Below are 19,203 nucleotides of genomic sequence, written 5' to 3' on the forward strand. Positions count from 1 at the left end.
CTATCAGGTTTTCTCAAATTTTTGGAGGAGACTGTTATGGCTGGATTTTCTGAGTAGGTGGGATCAGCCCCTAGGGGCCCCTCCAACCCAGCCAGAACGTACTCACCTTCCCTCCTCAGGACTAACTATCCAGGCACCTGGTACCTACCTGAGGATGGGGAACTCGCAATATACAAGCTCATATTATTAAAAACACCACTAAATCTATAGGGATACTAAGAATACTCACTGATTACTAGGGATATCCATACCCTACACCACACTTATTCACATCAGTTGGTCTCGCGGCCACTCTGACCCAGACCGTTCTACCCTAGGGCAGATATGACACACAATCCGGTGCGTCTACACACGGGCCTGCAGAACCCAATGCTCCCTTTTCCAAAGTGTTTGCAATCCTGCAAAACTACACACTAGTTCGACCTCCTAGTGCTCTCATTTATTCAAGCCACAATCTAGTGGGTATACACACTGGTAATCCTCCCCAGTGCTCTCATTAACGCCGCATATCAACGACGACCACATTCCTATGAACACCTATACATATACATATATATATATATATTGGGAAGTCTCTTCACTAAGGGTCTGCTACTACAATATTAGGAGTTAGCCAATTAATCTCATATATCTCTTACTCTTGACATCATAGGTCCACTCACTCCCTATTTATGTGATCACCACTTACCTGATTGGGATTACTCATCCATTCACGTACCTAGTAACTACCTAGGAGCTTCATTTACCTGGATTGAGCAAAAGTAGGAGATACACACTATGTGATTGAGTTATTTCTTGATTTAAGCGCTCCTACTCCCTTTTGATCCATCAGTGGCTCAACAGCAACTGGCTAGAAGCCAGGATAACTTTATCATAAAAGAACTCAGGCACACTAATCCACTAATTAATGGGGTCATTTATTATTAGTACAATATAAACCTTTACACAGAACTGACAAAGACTATAGGTAGAACACACCGCTGAAAGAGAAAAGATTAAACATAACAGGAACACTCCGCTGAAAGGGAAAAGATTAACAATGCAAAAGCCTAGGGAATAAAGATAAGATTAAGATGTAAGTGTGATTGGTTCAGACTACCTCACCTATTAGAAGGAAGATTTCTCTCTGCCTCTGGTGGGATTAGGGCTCTCTCTCTGCCTCTGGTGGGATTAGGGCTCTCTCTGTCTCTCCCTCCTTCACCACATCACCACGCCTCTGGTCCAATTGCTCCAGCTGACAGCCTTCTTTGATGCTCTCTGCACTGCTTTCTCTCTCCTCATCTTCAGCAATCGTCTGCCTTCTTTCTCCATTTAAGAACTGCACTCTATTCTGCAGCTCCAGCAGACATCTTCTCTCTCTCTGCAAGCTGTTCTGTGCTCCAAGCTGTTCTGAGCACCACGCTGCACTGCACTCCAAACTGAACTGAACTGCACACAAGCTGGAATGAACACTCCTCCTCTCCTGTAGCTCGCTAAAATGGATTCCTCTCCCCTCATGGAAATTTCCAGCAGAGGGCTGTCTCTTACCGAATTCCTGTGCCAGCTCCCAGGCTTCCACGCAACCGCAGTGGCCATCTGCTTGTTACGTCTGGGCCCAAGAGAAAAACACATTCTTCGGATAAGAAGCGGTCCTAACTGGATCTTCCTCTAGCACACAACAGCCTTAACTATAAACTTTGCCTTTGCCCTGAAAAGCCTCTCAGCTTCATCAAGATGGAGTCCCTCTAGCTCTAGGCCTGTAGGCCTGAAAGGGGTGAAATGCTCCTTAGCTCTATCAGAATACCTACATAAACCATACCAATGTGTCTAATATGTCAAAGCCAATAGGCAATAGACAGGTTAAAGTCAAGAATAAAGGCATATTAAGCAGCTATCCTCTTCTAGGTCTGGAAAAAGGGCTTAAAAGGGCCAACACAGGCTAAGAATACCTATACTAGATGCGAGCAAGACTAATGATCTATATCACTGCTAAATAAAGCCAAAAACTCTGCCATAACATTCCACCCTTAGATCCTTATCTTGCGAGCATCAGTAAACAACAACAACCATCTAAACAAACATCAACATAATCTATCCAACATAGGCTAAAAATACCTATACTAGATGTGAGCAAGATTAAGATCTATATCACTGCTAAATAACTCTGCCATCCACCCTTAGATCCTTATCTTGCGAACATCTTATAAACAATAACATCCAGATAAACAAACATCAACACAATCTATCAACAAATCAAAACCTAAAAAACTCCCTAAAAACAATGACAACTCAAGGAAATTCCACCTGAAACTCAATTGTAGGGAATAGAAACCTAACAACCAACTGAAAACAAATCAAAGCACCCTTGACTTGAATGCTGAAACATATCTGAGATTGGATCTGATAACAACAGAAACTAACCAAAGCATCCTCAAACTAAATGTGCCTCAACTTCTAATAATAACTAGTGAAATCTAGTGATGTAGGGACTTATGTGTTGAATGAAAACAGCAAGGGGCCTAAATGGGGCCTACTTCGGACAACTTAAGGCTAAATGAGGCCTACCTACTATTGTCAACTTAAGAACTAAATGTGTTTCAACTTCTAATGAGAAAACAACAAAGGGCCTAAATGAGCCCTACCTACTATAGGCAACTTAAGCTAATGATGACTCATGAAACTATTGGTGTAGGGGCTAGTTTGTGGGATGAAAATAACAATGGGCCTAAATGAGGCCTACCTACTGACATTTGTCAATTTAAAGTGAAATCTGAGAAGTACCGTTTCAAGGTCTGGGCAAACATTAATACATAATCATACTAAAAGACACACCACCCAGAACAATACAAAGTCTAAGGTAACCACCCTTTGATCAATCAAGGTTAAAATGGAAGAACAGTAAAAAAAAAAACAACCCCATTTCTACAAGATAGCTGGTGTAACATCAAGCTTAGAAGAACAAAACAACCATTTTAAATCACACTGTGGAACACATGTGTGCACCACCATTCAAAAAAGTCCTTCATTGGCAAAAACTGTTTTGAAGAAAACAGAAAAACTAAAATAGGTGACATGTTTTTTGCTTTAAAAGTGGGGCCTGCTTGTCCAAGGGATTATGCATCAAAATACATGTACAATTCTGTCACAAATAAAACATGTTTGTGTTTTTTTTTTTTTTAAAGTGGGGCCTGCTCGTAGTGATGTCAACAAAAAAATGCAGGCCAAGGAATTATGTAACTCAGTCCAAATTCTTCAGTGTAGGCCACCACCCTGCATCCTCGGTATCCGGACACTTCCTCCAATGCGGCCATCCATCACCCTTCCGGTCTGGTCCTGTCTGGTCTGGTTCCATCATCCAAAAACAATAAACTAAAATAAAAACATGAAAGTAAAAAGCTAAAACAAGAAAAGAAGTGGAAGGGGGAGGGACCCACGCACAACCACAACTTCAGCAATCCTAGGAACAAGAGAACAAGTATCATTAATCTTGCAAAATAAAATTTTCCATTTAAAAAGCACCCCGGGTGCCTTTCATTATTGAAAAGAAGATATCCTAATTAATTAAAAACATTCAAAATTTAACTTTTAATAAAATTTTGCAGGGCCTAACATACCCTAATCCTCTCTAAGCCAGCCCCTCCCTTCAGAGCAGGAGCCAGGCTACAGTGTGAAGCTACTTTGGACTACCGCCAAATGATGAGCCTCTCTAAGCCAGCCCCTCCCTTAAATAAACAAGCCATCCGCGGAAGAAAATTGGATTGTAGCCAATCATAACGAACAGGGACGTGATCGAAACCTGCAGAATGAAGGAAAAAACTCGTCTGCACAAACCAGCTGGTCTGCCAAGGTCGACAAACAAATACCTTTGCCTGTTCTCAGGCCTGATTTTCAAACTAACGGAAGCTAGCATTGGAAAAAAAAATTCTGTTACAGTGTACTGCCAATTAAAAGCTCCAATTTCTAAAAAGACTTTTGTCTAACTAATTCAGCTAAAGGCAAGACATTTAAAATATGGGCACTTATTTAGAAAGTGGCAACTAACTTTTGCACACAAGATTATACATTCTGCATTTGGGAAAAAAAACGAATTAACATGGTCCATTGTCAGCTGCTGAAAGAGAAATAATTTGTAAAACAACATAAAATGCAGATACATTTCAACATTGTATTTAATTTAACCAGGGGCATTATATCATTTTACATTACAGTGTAATTTAACATGCAGGCCATTCAAGCCAGCGTAATAAAAGGGCCACATTCATATACTAAGAAACAACTAATTATTTTCTAACTGAGTTGGTGAACATAATAAAAAAGATTTTGCTGACACATTTATAAAAGAATACATTTTAATTTACATTTGGGAAAATAATAATGTTACATTTTAACATTTTTTTTCAAAGGCACATGGTTGCCTTCCACTAATTAAAAGCACATGTTACCACGCACTGTCGGGCAAGATTGATTATTCTCAACCTGTGAGCATTGCAACCAGCACATTCCTGTCTAGATGGAAACCCTCAAAGAAATAATTAATGAAAACAGCTCCGTAGCGTGCACTCTAACGGGCCATCTTTTTAACATTTCACTCATTTTAAAAGAACACAGCTTTCTCCATAATCCGACTGGTTGATTTATAACCACATCAGTTCCAAGGCAAACCCACACAAATTCGTAGACACATTTCAAAAAGAATGTGAAATGAACAAAACCCTTTGCAAAGCACAAGATGTTACCTTCCCGTCAAGAGGTTGACAAAGCACATAGGCAGACCAAGGAACCAAAAAAAAAAAAAGTCAAAATCAAACCATCAAATAATCCACTGACTTTTATAGTCAGGTCAGATAACCATGCATGTTGACAGCATGTAAAAAATAAAGACTGCCATCTCAACTCAAGATATTAACCCTTTGGCAGCTCAAGCAGAATCATTTCCCAACAACTGCAGATACATGGGAAAGTCAAGAGCACATTTCTTCACGTTCACAGCTAACACGTACACATATTTTCAAAAACGTTATCCCCAAGCACCCGAGAGAGATCCAGCTCTCTCCTGCCTAACGTAATGATAACATGCCCTGTCCAAGCCATGACCACATGGCGCTATTCACAAGCCATATTTACAAGACAAGCCTTTCACAAACAACATTTCCAAGGCGCAATGCACAAGGAACACAGCAGATTAACATAAGAACATGCACCTCACAAACCACATTAAAATGGCGCTATTCACAAGCCATATTTACAAGACAGTAAACAAACTCAAAAAACGACACGCTTTTCACAAGGAATATATCCAAAGCACCATTCACAAGCAACACAGCAGATCAACATGAGAACATGCACCTCATAAGCCACAATAATATGGCACTATTCACAAGTCATATTTACAAGGAGCTATATTCAAAGAACTCCACAGATCATATTACAATGAACACATTTCACATTGTACAGCATAAGCAGATGCAGCAAGCAATTTAATGGGCAATTTAAAAGCATTTTTTACACACATTTATACAATTGGACCATCACAAAGATGTAACTGGCTTCCTCATGTAATGCCATCCTTCAACTCTGACAGTTTAAACACCAAGATGAAAACCATTCCTTCCACCCTGAATAAACCAAATGCCATGATGTAATGCAATCTCCTCACGCTGCAACTGTTCAAGCCCATAGGCCACACATGCTACATAAACTGCAACATTACGCCAGATGGAACCGGCGCTCAGGGCACTCCCTCAGAACACATGGGAAACTCTCTAAGCACATGGCCAGGACACACAGGATAGGTAAACCGTTCGACTACGCCAGATGTTATGGCGTTCATGGCACTCACTCACAACACATGGGAACCTCTCTAAGCACATGGCAAGGTCACAAAGGTTTCGTAAACTGTTCGTAGACGCCAGATGTTATGGCTGGATTTTCTGAGTAGGTGGGATCAGCCCCTAGGGGCCCCTCCAACCCAGCCAGAACGTACTCACCTTCCCTCCTCAGGACTAACTATCCAGGCACCTGGTACCTACCTGAGGATGGGGAACTCGCAATATACAAGCTCATATTATTAAAAACACCACTAAATCTATAGGGATACTAAGAATACTCACTGATTACTAGGGATATCCATACCCTACACCACACTTATTCACATCAGTTGGTCTCGCGGCCACTCTGACCCAGACCGTTCTACCCTAGGGCAGATATGACACACAATCCGGTGCGTCTACACACGGGCCTGCAGAACCCAATGCTCCCTTTTCCAAAGTGTTTGCAATCCTGCAAAACTACACACTAGTTCGACCTCCTAGTGCTCTCATTTATTCAAGCCACAATCTAGTGGGTATACACACTGGTAATCCTCCCCAGTGCTCTCATTAACGCCGCATATCAACGACGACCACATTCCTATGAACACCTATACATATATATATATATATTGGGAAGTCTCTTCACTAAGGGTCTGCTACTACAATATTAGGAGTTAGCCAATTAATCTCATATATCTCTTACTCTTGACATCATAGGTCCACTCACTCCCTATTTATGTGATCACCACTTACCTGATTGGGATTACTCATCCATTCACGTACCTAGTAACTACCTAGGAGCTTCATTTACCTGGATTGAGCAAAAGTAGGAGATACACACTATGTGATTGAGTTATTTCTTGATTTAAGCGCTCCTACTCCCTTTTGATCCATCAGTGGCTCAACAGCAACTGGCTAGAAGCCAGGATAACTTTATCATAAAAGAACTCAGGCACACTAATCCACTAATTAATGGGGTCATTTATTATTAGTACAATATAAACCTTTACACAGAACTGACAAAGACTATAGGTAGAACACACCGCTGAAAGAGAAAAGATTAAACATAACAGGAACACTCCGCTGAAAGGGAAAAGATTAACAATGCAAAAGCCTAGGGAATAAAGATAAGATTAAGATGTAAGTGTGATTGGTTCAGACTACCTCACCTATTAGAAGGAAGATTTCTCTCTGCCTCTGGTGGGATTAGGGCTCTCTCTCTGCCTCTGGTGGGATTAGGGCTCTCTCTGTCTCTCCCTCCTTCACCACATCACCACGCCTCTGGTCCAATTGCTCCAGCTGACAGCCTTCTTTGATGCTCTCTGCACTGCTTTCTCTCTCCTCATCTTCAGCAATCGTCTGCCTTCTTTCTCCATTTAAGAACTGCACTCTATTCTGCAGCTCCAGCAGACATCTTCTCTCTCTCTGCAAGCTGTTCTGTGCTCCAAGCTGTTCTGAGCACCACGCTGCACTGCACTCCAAACTGAACTGAACTGCACACAAGCTGGAATGAACACTCCTCCTCTCCTGTAGCTCGCTAATATGGATTCCTCTCCCCTCATGGAAATTTCCAGCAGAGGGCTGTCTCTTACCGAATTCCTGTGCCAGCTCCCAGGCTTCCACGCAACCGCAGTGGCCATCTGCTTGTTACGTCTGGGCCCAAGAGAAAAACACATTCTTCGGATAAGAAGCGGTCCTAACTGGATCTTCCTCTAGCACACAACAGCCTTAACTATAAACTTTGCCTTTGCCCTGAAAAGACTCTCAGCTTCATCAAGATGGAGTCCCTCTAGCTCTAGGCCTGTAGGCCTGAAAGGGGTGAAATGCTCCTTAGCTCTATCAGAATACCTACATAAACCATACCAATGTGTCTAATATGTCAAAGCCAATAGGCAATAGACAGGTTAAAGTCAAGAATAAAGGCATATTAAGCAGCTATCCTCTTCTAGGTCTGGAAAAAGGGCTTAAAAGGGCCAACACAGGCTAAGAATACCTATACTAGATGCGAGCAAGACTAATGATCTATATCACTGCTAAATAAAGCCAAAAACTCTGCCATAACAGAGACCTTCCTCGGGACTGAGAACGCTTCTCATTAGAAATTTGTTTAGTGTTCTCCCAATTCTTTTTGGGAGTGGTGAGAGTGTTTTTAATAAAGACCTTTTCAGGACTTTCTGTTAGTTGGGGTTTAACTGTTTTCCCACCCAAACTATCTCTTCCTAGTTCTTTGTAGGATTTTTCAATTATTCTGGCCAGTTCATATGGTTAACAAAGAAAAACCAAAGGAAATGGCTTGCTCAGTTATTTCAAATTCCCTTATTTTTTGGCGGATCCCCGCGGATGCTGCTTAACCTTTAATATTAGCTAATATTATAGCTGAGACCTGTTTGAAATCTTTCAGTAATTTCGTACCCAGATTTAAAGCCGGCTTTGCCCCGTATTCATTTTGAATCTGTTTCAGGACGTCTGGTATCACCGCCATAGACTGAACACCATGTGTTTTTGTGTAGATTGCAGCAAAGACTGTACCCCAAGTATCGCAGTCCTCCAGGTGTGGTGCGATCCCCATTGGTAAATATATTATTAGAATCCTGTGTTTCTCATGAGGGGTAGTATCTGGAAATACTGCCTCGATTTGAGTAATTTTCTGAGCTATCCAGAATGGAATTTGTTCACTTTTTGCGGGCAATTTACCAATGACTGATTGTGTAGTCTGTGGTGTGATTTTATTTGTGTTCCCCTGGTGAGGGGTTTGTTGTGGAATCTTTATAGGAGGTAGGACTGTAAGAGTCCGCATGACATATTGAACCAATTGTCTATGTATTTGTATTAGTTGGTTTAATTGAACTAATAGTTCTTCACTTGACATTTCTTCAATATCAGGATGTGGTGTACAGCTTGCTAGTACTGCCATGTTGCTCCTGTGATTTTGATGTTGTAGGGCGCCTTTAAACCAGAGCTGATGCTCTCGGTAAGTTAGTGGAATGTCAATGTCCTCAAAAGGAACGTATTCCCTTGGATTATCCTCTACTTTGTAGAAGTGAAACACATGCAATACTGCATTTGCTTCAGGGAAGACTATCCATGAATAGAAGACCGCTGTCTGCCGATATTCATATGTCTCTATGACAAAAATTACCCTACCACCTCTAGGTGACAGGCCATTCGTTATAAGTTTTATAGCAATGGTTTTCCTTAAGTTTTCCGGGATGATTATAGCATCCGGGTCGGTTTCTTGAAAACCTGTAATGTTTAAACCCGTTGGTTTGCAGTTGTTGCAGCTCCATCGGTCTCGGGGTCACTCATTTTGTTGACTGAAAGTTTGCAGAGCAAGTTTCAAGGAAACAAAGATAAGGTGCACAATATTTTGGAACACTGTATCCTTCAACGTTGAATCAAACCAAAAAACGAATACATAGGATTTTCGTTCTACTCAGCAATGGCGGATATTTTATCATTTTACCCACTCCAGACGTCTATTAGAGTATTTTACGGGAAAAAGAGGGCTCTGTGAAAAGCACGACTGAATTACTCTAGTATCTAGCGTTAAATTAGTGCCTTACCAAATGTTGTGCGCCATGTAGTGCAGTTCCTGTATTCCCAATAGGCTCTGCGCATTGGAATAACATATCCTATAGATTTGACGTAGGACTTAGGTCGACTAGGTCTCTATCAAATATATTAGACTTAATCGTGAGAGCCAGCTTGCTCAGAGGTCACTAGAAACTTTCTCGAATACACAGGAAGGGATTAGTTTCTGACAACCGCATAAACATGACAACTTTGTATCCCCAAGAATAAAACTGATCTTCAGAGTCGTAGAAACAATAGATAGATATTTTACCCCAGTCAATCGTGCGTGCTTCCTTTCATCAGAGGTGCAGAGAAAAAGAGATACGGGCGTTTTCAATAAAAGGATTTATTGAACAGTCTTCTTTCTTATGCAAGTAAAGTGAACTGCTACAATCGTAATACTGGTTGCAAAGTATAATGCATACAGTAAAAAGAGTATTATAAAATAATACTGTAAAATCATTGTATGGTTTCTAAACCATAGATAAATACATACATAAATAACAAAGGCTAAAAGTACTCAACTGGTGCTTCTAAAATATGCTTCCCCAATGTACCTAACCTAAGTCTAGTATGAGGGAAGAAGTAAGTGTGGTGTAGTATAGGTTTACTTTGTCTTTGCCAAGAATTTAACCAAGATTTCTCTTAGGGTCTAATCAGCTCCGTACCTTGGTTTTAGAATGAAGGAGGTCTGGTATCTCTGTCTCGGGACTCGATTTCCCAACACCCCGCAAGGGGAGCTTGGAAACACTGGAGCTGAATTCTCGCAGCGAGAAATGCAGCTTCTCGATCAGTGCGTCAGCTGGAGGGTCGGTTTTCGTCAGCACTTGCTGTAGCGAGCTGCGTCGGGCAAATAGATAGTCGAGCTACTCAGAACCACCGTGCCTTTGCTAGGGCAAGTGTAGGGATATTTATACTTTGAAGGTGCCTTGTTTGACGTAAAGTCGGACATAATAACGTCATCAAAAAACCCCAAGGGAATGGTAGTTCTTTGAAAACTCAATGATTTCTAGGACAAATCAATAATCAAGCAAGGGGATGTCCCTGACTGCTGAAGCCGAGTTTTCCAAGAAATCGTTGTGGCTTTTTGGAACTAGTGGAAGTAGCCATGCCTGTATTTGGACTGGATGGGTTATGTCTAAACATGGGCATGATTTCTATGCCTATATAAGGGCAATGTGAATTATACCTATATAAGGGCATGAATCGGTAAATTACGCTACACAACAACCTAGGGCATATTTGGAGTATTATACCGGCAGGGATAGTGACAATAGGCACCCCATATAGTGGTTGGTCTTTATTTACTTTCTTTTTAAAGATAAAGACAGAGCCCCATAGATACATGGTCCTGGTGAATGCTACGTACCTTTTGGGACATCTAGCAGAAACATGTTGACCACAACCATCACGGTGAAGGGATAATCAATTCCCCAGTCACAGCTGACTTCTTTTAATACCATACAGTTGCCCAATTAATTAAAAACTAGTCTTTATGACAACTGTAATGGTTTTTAAATCACTTTCACTACTCGCGTGCCTCCACTTAGTTTAGAAGTGCATCCCTGTCGTCAGGTGTATGCCCGCCCTCTATCAAACCGAGTTTTTAGAGGGCGAGGACGGCCTATGATGAAGCATGACACCAGGTGGTGTGTGAGGCCAGTCCTACACTTTTTGTGAGATGCCCACAGCTTACATGCATCTCTAGAGACCTGTAGAAATCCCGACATGGGGCAGCCCCATTTTTTGTTTACATTCCGTGTTGGAGGCTGGCTAGCCCCTAGGCCCTGTGCCTCTAGTTCCCATCCCTGGTGACATACCAGGGCTAGTGTGTTCGATGCTGCATTGAAAGCGCCTAGAGCTAATAGTGTATCTGTGATGGAGGGTTAGAAAACTCCTTCAAAGTTTTTCCTGCTTTCAAAATGTTGACATATGTTAGACTCTATACATGAGCAAGGTTAAAAGATTAGCATAAGTAAACTTTTGGTGACAGGGGCAGACTCTAAAAAGCGCATATAGAGCGAAATGCTGTCTTTCCGTTTTGTAGTGTCGGTAACAAAGACACGGAAGCCGTTTGCTTGGGCAAATAAAATCTGTTCTTTGTGAACACTACATAAATAGTCCAATACAGAACCCTGGCGATAGTATGGCATTCCAGAAAACACATGGTATACCATGTCAAGGCGAGGTTGTTCTGTGCATATGTAGAGCTAGATGTCGTTCTGAGTCACGCCTTTTTATGTAGCAGAGCAGCATAAAACGGGCAGCTTTAGACTTAACAGAGCAAACAGTGCATAATCGAAATGTGAGTTGTTTTCTACCTAACATCACTAAGTGGAAATCTTTAGGGTGGTATAAATCACGTCACCTTGTGTAAAGCAATACTCAATAATGGAGTGGATGGGGTGCCGGATGGAGTTCTGGTGATCTCTTCCTCTTTCATGTTTCCCCTTTTTTTGTCTCACATCCAATAGAGCGGTGCTCCATTTGTACCTGAGCTGTTGCCGGGTGAGGTGGAGAACGCATTCCCCAGAACTTGGGTGAGTGAAACAACTAGATCCAAGCCCAGGATGTATGCACCTGGCCCATACATTTGATTGAAATGACAAATACTGACCATGAACTGCGTGGCATATTATTACTTCACGAGCATATCTCTGTGTTTTGCAGCAATCTTTTAATAACTGTGTGTGTTTTTTTGTATGTGTGTTTGTCTATCGCCTATTTGTTTGGACCATATCCACTGGCGCTTGCAGGTGATATGACTCTTTTTTCATACATTTATAATCATTGTTAACAGCAGTTGCACTTGAACATTACGAAGGTCCTGATGAAGCAGACTGGTATCTCTGTAACCAACTTACTGCAGAAACATGTCGACCTAGTTACCATCTGAATAGTTATTTGTTACCACTACTTGCACTGTTTTTTTAACCTTGGGTGTGGGTAGGACTCCATTAAATTCTAAATTTCCACTCCTACAACCCAATATTAACTTTTTCACTTCTAGTTGCCACATTGAGCACTTTATGCACTGCTTTTTTGTTAATTCTTTGTACCCCCTGATACCTACACTCAGTTCAAACCCACACACTTCAAATTCCTTCAAACTCTGATTAGGTCACACTCTACCTAATCCTAAGTGGTTCTTTCCACTTCCTTCGGGTGAAGGATCCCAAGTGATGTAGGGCGGTACAGGACGGGTATCTGATGGGAACACTTTTTCACCAAGGATACTTGGGATTCAGGAATTGTGCCCCTTTTCCACACACAGTCACATAGTTTGCTGCACTCCTGCGTTGACCCATTGTTGCACATTGTTTGGTATGTAGTTATAGGGACTGCAACAATGCAAGGTCATTAAATATTTTCCCACCCTTGCCCCCCTTATTGTATTATATATCTTTAATACTAGAAATCTTGATTTTCTGAGACACACAATGTGTGAGAGAAATTCACAACCTACGCAAACACAATTTGAAGCAGTGAATGAATGGGATTGAAGACCCATAGGGAAAGTAAAAAAGAAAATGAAGAGCTCCATCTGAGATTACACTGCCAGCTTCACCTGATCACAGTTGAATTTCAACTGCTGTGGATACAGTAGTTTCTCTGGTAGATGTGGTAGCTACTACACCATCGAGAAGAAAGAAGTTAATATTGCTAATCTGAAGATTGAATTTGGAGACATTTTGAAATGGGTTTAAGAAGGATACTGATAAATAATTTGGATGAATTTATATACCTGATCAAAGAAGCAAGGTGTGCAAATGAGACACATGTTAATCTAACAATTTGGCTGATGAATTTGGACATCAGAAAGGGCTTGAAGAAAAAGAACAAAATGAAATTGAGTGAAGTGAAGGTCTAAGGACTTTGCAAGCTCATATCAAAGCACATATCTAAAAGTTAGTGCAGCACCCAATAGTTTGGAGGGATTTAAGAAAATAGAAGGACAAGTGGATGGAAAAGTCTTGTTCTAAAACGAAGAATATTGATACCAGGAAAGAAAGTAAATGTGGTCATGAGTGATCCTGAACCAGAATCGGGTGATGGAATGTCCTTTAAGAGAAACACATGGAGGGAAGTATGTGCATGTTCCTTGGTCCAGGGGTGATGTCTATGGTTTTTTGAGAATTTTTCAAAAGCTGAGAGAGGAGCCTGACAAGTGGTATAAGGAGCATCACACATTAGTGACCATTTCGAAGGTGTTTTGCATTGATTTGTGTACATTGCTTGAAAATGATGTTCCTAGCAATTTGTGGGCAGAGTGCAAAGCGGCTTCTGCTTGGCCGACACAAGAACCAGAAAGGAGTTTTCTCAATATTGCTGCAGATGATTTGGTTATGGAGAAATGCAGAGCTCTGATGGAGCATTCGAAAAAGAAGGTGCAAGAGAAGGAAGTGAAGTGGGTTAATATAATGAGAGTCACACAAGTCGAACAAGTCAGTGCATTGTTTTTAAGGGAGGCTATGCAGATCTAAAGAACAGTGGAGGTGAAGAGTCGCAAAGGGAAGGCATTAGCAGATTCATATTAGCTATCATTTCAGGTTTACCTCCCAAACGTAGCTCTCATATTCATCGGAGTGTAATGTGCTGGAAAACTAAGAGCATTGACGAGATACTGAAGCGTGCCGAGTACGGTAGTGACTGCTTTTACGCAGAGCAGAAAAGGGTCAAAGAGAAGTTGATGATTGTGCAAACAAAGCAGATTCAGAGTAGCAATAGAAATCAGATTATGAATTCTGATTCGGTTTTTGTTCCACCTAAATCGTCTAGTATGAATGGGGCACAAAGAATGCAAAGAGTAGGAACACAGATGATATGGTGCAAACACAGTTTCAGTGTCGGGATTGTGAAGAATTCTGGATTGAATACGAATGTCAGTTTGCTGAAGAAAAGCATTTCTTTTCACAGTGGTGGGAAAATTAAGCACTGGAAGCGCAAGTATAGGCAGAATCCAGGTCGAAATGAATGTTATTCTGTTACCCACATGCAGCAGAATGAAAATCAGATGCAGGCACTGTTTGCTTCTCCAGCGCAACAGACTGCTATGAGTATTTTGCAAAATCAGTGCCATTCTATAGAAATATGCTCATACCTCCAGTGTTGCAGCAAAAAATGAGCTACAAAATAGCATACAACCCAGGGTACCAGCAGAATTCATTGATTCAGAGCAATGATTTTCCCCAGTTTTCATGAAATAGGACACATTTGCAATGACGGTGCCTGGAAGGGAGGAGGTTTACATACTTGCTGCAGTCCTAGAGGTAGACCAGAATGGCCTATATATAAATGGTGAGATGAATGGCTACCCCATTTAATTTTTAGGTCTCACCTACGCAGCGCGCATGCACTGCATAGGAGAGAGACCTAATGCCATCGGCACCGCTTTGGGGCAAAAACGTGCACACGTTGCATTGCTTGCAATGGCAAACCGTGCATACTGGTGATTTCCTACGGGAGCGCTCGGCGCCATAAGGGGGCGCCATATAGTTGCACGCTCCTGCAAGGGAATCGCGCAGGTCCCCGCGCGCTTTTTATCTTTCCCGTGATTGGAATGTGCCACGTTAGCTTTCAGCGTGTGATGCATTTGTCAGCGCAACGTTTAACACTACCGTGCGTTGGATTTTTTGTAATCCTGTTATTTACGTCTTTTGTTCCCCTTCAAGGAAGGACAAGGCCGGTCTGTGCGCATACCTGAGTGGGAAGTGCGGGCGCTGTGTGCTACCTCAGATTCCAGCGTGAAAGGTGCCTGCCCGCGTTTAACATTGTTTTCTTTTTCGTGCTAATGCGCTAATCCACATGTTTGCAATTGCATTCTAATGCTGCCACGTTCCCGTCTGCCCGGGAGAGGAACGTCTCGGAACGAGTGGCCGAGGGGACGGGTTGTTGTCTTTTGAGAACATTTAAAGTTAGTAACAAACAAGTGTGAAACTGGGTACCAACAAGAAGGCAGTGGGGGATGAGCTCTTTAATAATCACCAGCAGAGAACGTTTTAGGGCCCCATCGCCGGACCTTCAAGAGCAGGGTGCAGGCATAATTGAGACACGCACAGTGACATTTGCACTGCTGTGATCCTCTGTGCAGTACATAGCATGCGATAATGGGAGCATTGAATGTTACACGTTCCAAAGACCAGTACCTTGTCAAACACCAACTAACCTCTACCACACTAAAAGAAACAACAGTTCGCCTCCGAATAAAAAATAAACCCTCACTGTGTCTTCCCAACACTCTCAAATACCACAGACCATGCCAAAACTGTCATCTGTAACATTAGACATTCAGCTAACATTAGACATTGAGCTCACTTTAATTCCGGGGCACATCACCACCTCTCCCCATAGTGCCAGCTTCTCCACCTGATCATTTTGTGGAATACGCACCTCTTCTTTGTTAGTTTCAAAGGAACAGTGTGTCAAGCACAATTGGAAAACAAGCATTGGCATAGCCAATAGGTCTCGCCTTTGGGACCTTATAAGTGTTTAGCCATGCAACAGTTTATGTTGTTGTTGTTGCACCAAGGATATTGTGCTGCATAACTCAATACTTATAAGGTCCCAAAAGCGAGACCTATTGGCTATGTCAATGCTTGTTCTAATTGATACTGGTGCTACCTACTCCACAGTTCATTTAATGGAGGTCTCAAACCTACCCCTCTCAGGAAGGGAAGTTTAAGGTGCGAAAATCAGCAACAAACAGATTACGAATCAGGTTTCAGCACATGTCCCAAGTACAATAGGGTCGATGGAGAACAGTCACCAGTGCTGGCAGAGACTTACTTTGCAAGATGAATTGTGTGATATATTGCATACTGGAAGATGTTGCAATTGAAACCTAAAAGGAAAATTCTGTATTTAAACTAAAATTTTAATAGTCGAAAGTTCAGTTATTCCCAGTTCTTGTAAAAGATGAGCTACCTCTTACTTAAAACATACAGTGAAAGAACAGGTATGAAATTTCATAGGAAGGAAGTAGGACTGACAAAATATGCAGAACCAGTCACAATGCAAATGAAACCAAACGCAGTGTTGCGGGGATTCTGCTCATGCATAGAACTATGCACAGGAAATCAGGACTTCAGTGAATTGTGGTGTACCAAAAACTCACCTCAGTACCCAGAACCCCTTTCCAACTAGCATCAGTGTCTCATTTGTTCTCCGCACTACAGCGAAGCTACCGATGATTAGACAACCCAGAACAAGCGACTTAGGGTACTCTCAGGAATGGTGGGAATCAAGAACACTCTTTCATTTTGATTCTCATACCAGTCCATAACGTGAGTAATCAGAGACACGGTGTTGTGAATGTATCTAGGACCCTAATTAAATATCCCCGATTTATGCCCTTATGTGGTTATAACAGATCATATTCTTATAAAGGCATAAGAATCATATCCATATTTAGTAATAGCCAATGTAGTCCAAATACAGCAAGGCTGCTTCCTTAGACTCCTAGAAAGTACAATGAGTTCTTTAAACAAACCAAACCTCCAGCAACCTGGGAATTCCCCATACTTTTGTTTTGATTTGTCCTAGGACTCCTGCGAGTCTGAAAGAACTGCCAGTTCCTAATGACGGTTCTTATTGACGTCTTATGTCCAACCTTACGTCAAACACGGAACCTTCCAGGTATAAATATACCAGCATTTGCCTTAAGCAAACACACAGTGGTTTGGAGCAGAGTAGCTATCTACTTACCCAAAGCCCAGCTGATGCGAGTCCCGAAGGAAACCGTCCCTCCCATTTGACGCACTGAGAAAGACGCTGTCTTTCTCCTGCCGAGAGAATCCAGCTCCAGTGTTTCCAGTCACCCTTGCGGGTTACTGGGAGATCAAGTCCTGAGAACGAGATACAAGACCTCCTTCATTCTAAAACCAAGGTACGGAGCTGATTAGACCCTTAGAGAATTCTTGACTCAGAGTCTTGGCAAAACTAACTTAACTTAAACTGTGACTCCCTTACTCCTTCCCACGTACTAGGCTTAGGTTAGGTACATCGGGGTAGGGGTATTTAGAAGCACCAGTTGAGTACGTTTAGTCAACTTTTATCATTGTATGTAATTGTATATATTTTATCCGTTTTAAGTATCATATGGCTCAGAAACCATATCAATGCTTTTACAGTATTATTTTATAATACTCCTTTTACTGTACGCACTTTATTTTATGACAAGTATTGCAATTGTGGCAATTCACTTCTCTTGCATGAGAAAGAGGACTGCTCAACAAATAACACCTTTTATTAAAAACGCCCGTCTCTCTATTTATCTGCACTCTGGTGAAACTAAGTATGCACGATTGACTGAGTGAAATAGCTATCTATTGTTTTCACACGACTCTGGAGATATACTCCTTATTCTGGAGGGAGCAAAGTTGTCATGTTTATGCGGTTGTCAGAAGCTAATCCCTTCTTGTCTAATCAGGGAATTTAACTCCTCCCTGTTCATTCGAGAAAGTTTGTAGTGACCTCAGAGCTAGCTGGCATACCTAATTAAGTCTAACATATTCAGTAGAGACCTAGTCGACCTCAGTCCTACGTCTAAACTGCCGTTTATGTTTTTCCTATGCGCAGAGCCTATTGGGAATATAGGAACTACACTACATGGCGCCCAACATTTGGTAAGGCGATAATCTAACGCAAGATACTAGAGTAACTCAGTCGTGCTTTTTCACACAGACCCCTTTTTCCCGTAAAAACTCCAATAGACGTCTGGAGTGGGTGAAAGGTTAATATCCGCCGTAACTTAGTAGTAAGAGATTCCTATGTATTAGTTTTCGGTTTAGTCAACGTTGAAGGATAAAGTGTTCCAAAATATTGTGCATCTAATCTTTGTTTCCTCAAAACTTGCTCTGCAAGAAACTTTCATTAAACAATGTCAAATCACGGCGACAAAAACGAAACCGGTGAAGCCGCAGTAAATGCGAATCAACCGGGTGCAGACCTTACACGGTTTAATAAAGATAACGACCCGGATGCAATAATCATCCCGGTGAATATAAGAAAAACCATAACTATAAAACCTATAGAAAATGGAGTAACATCAAGAGGTGGTACAGTAGTATTTGTGGTAGAGGCACATGAATTTCGGCAGACAGAGGTATTCTATTCCTGGATACATTTTCCAGCAGCACATGCTGTAACACATGAGTTCCACTACTACAAAATAGCGGAAGCTCCAGAGGAATACTCTCCTTTTGAGGAAGTTGAAATTCCACTAACATACCAAGAGCACCTGCTCTGGTTTAATGGCGCCCTAAAACATCAAAATCACATTATCAGGCTCGGTCCACTACGTAGACCAGGAGCCACATGGCCGGTTCTAGCCAGCTACACACCACATCCCGACATTGAAAAATGTCCAGCGAAGAACTCTTAGTTAAAATAAAAAAATTAACAAAGGCATATAGAGAGTTAGTTCAATTAACAGTTGACGGTACAGCCTACCGACTAAATACACTGGGCCCGATTCACAGAATGAACTTAAGACTCAATCCTAAACTTACTACTATTTTGGTATTCACAGAATTCACTTACTACTTTTGGTATTCACAGAAGTTAGGATTTTGTCTTAAGTTTGTCTTAAGACAAACTTAAGACAGACTTAAGACAGACTTAAGACAAAATCCTAACTTCTGTGAATACCAAAAGTAGTAAGTGAATTCTGTGAATAGCAAAATAGTAGTAAGTTTAGGATTGAGTCTTAAGTTAATTCTGTGAATCGGGCCCTCAAACTGAAAATCCTGAAAAGACTTTCATTAAAAATAATTTCAATTCTCAAAAGAAGAAGTGGGAGGGAAATAAACAAACCACTCCCAGAGAAAAACAGTTTCAGTCC

Source organism: Lissotriton vulgaris, chromosome 1_2 (genome assembly GCF_964263255.1).
Source record: "Lissotriton vulgaris chromosome 1_2, aLisVul1.2, whole genome shotgun sequence".
NCBI lineage: Eukaryota > Metazoa > Chordata > Amphibia > Caudata > Salamandridae > Lissotriton > Lissotriton vulgaris.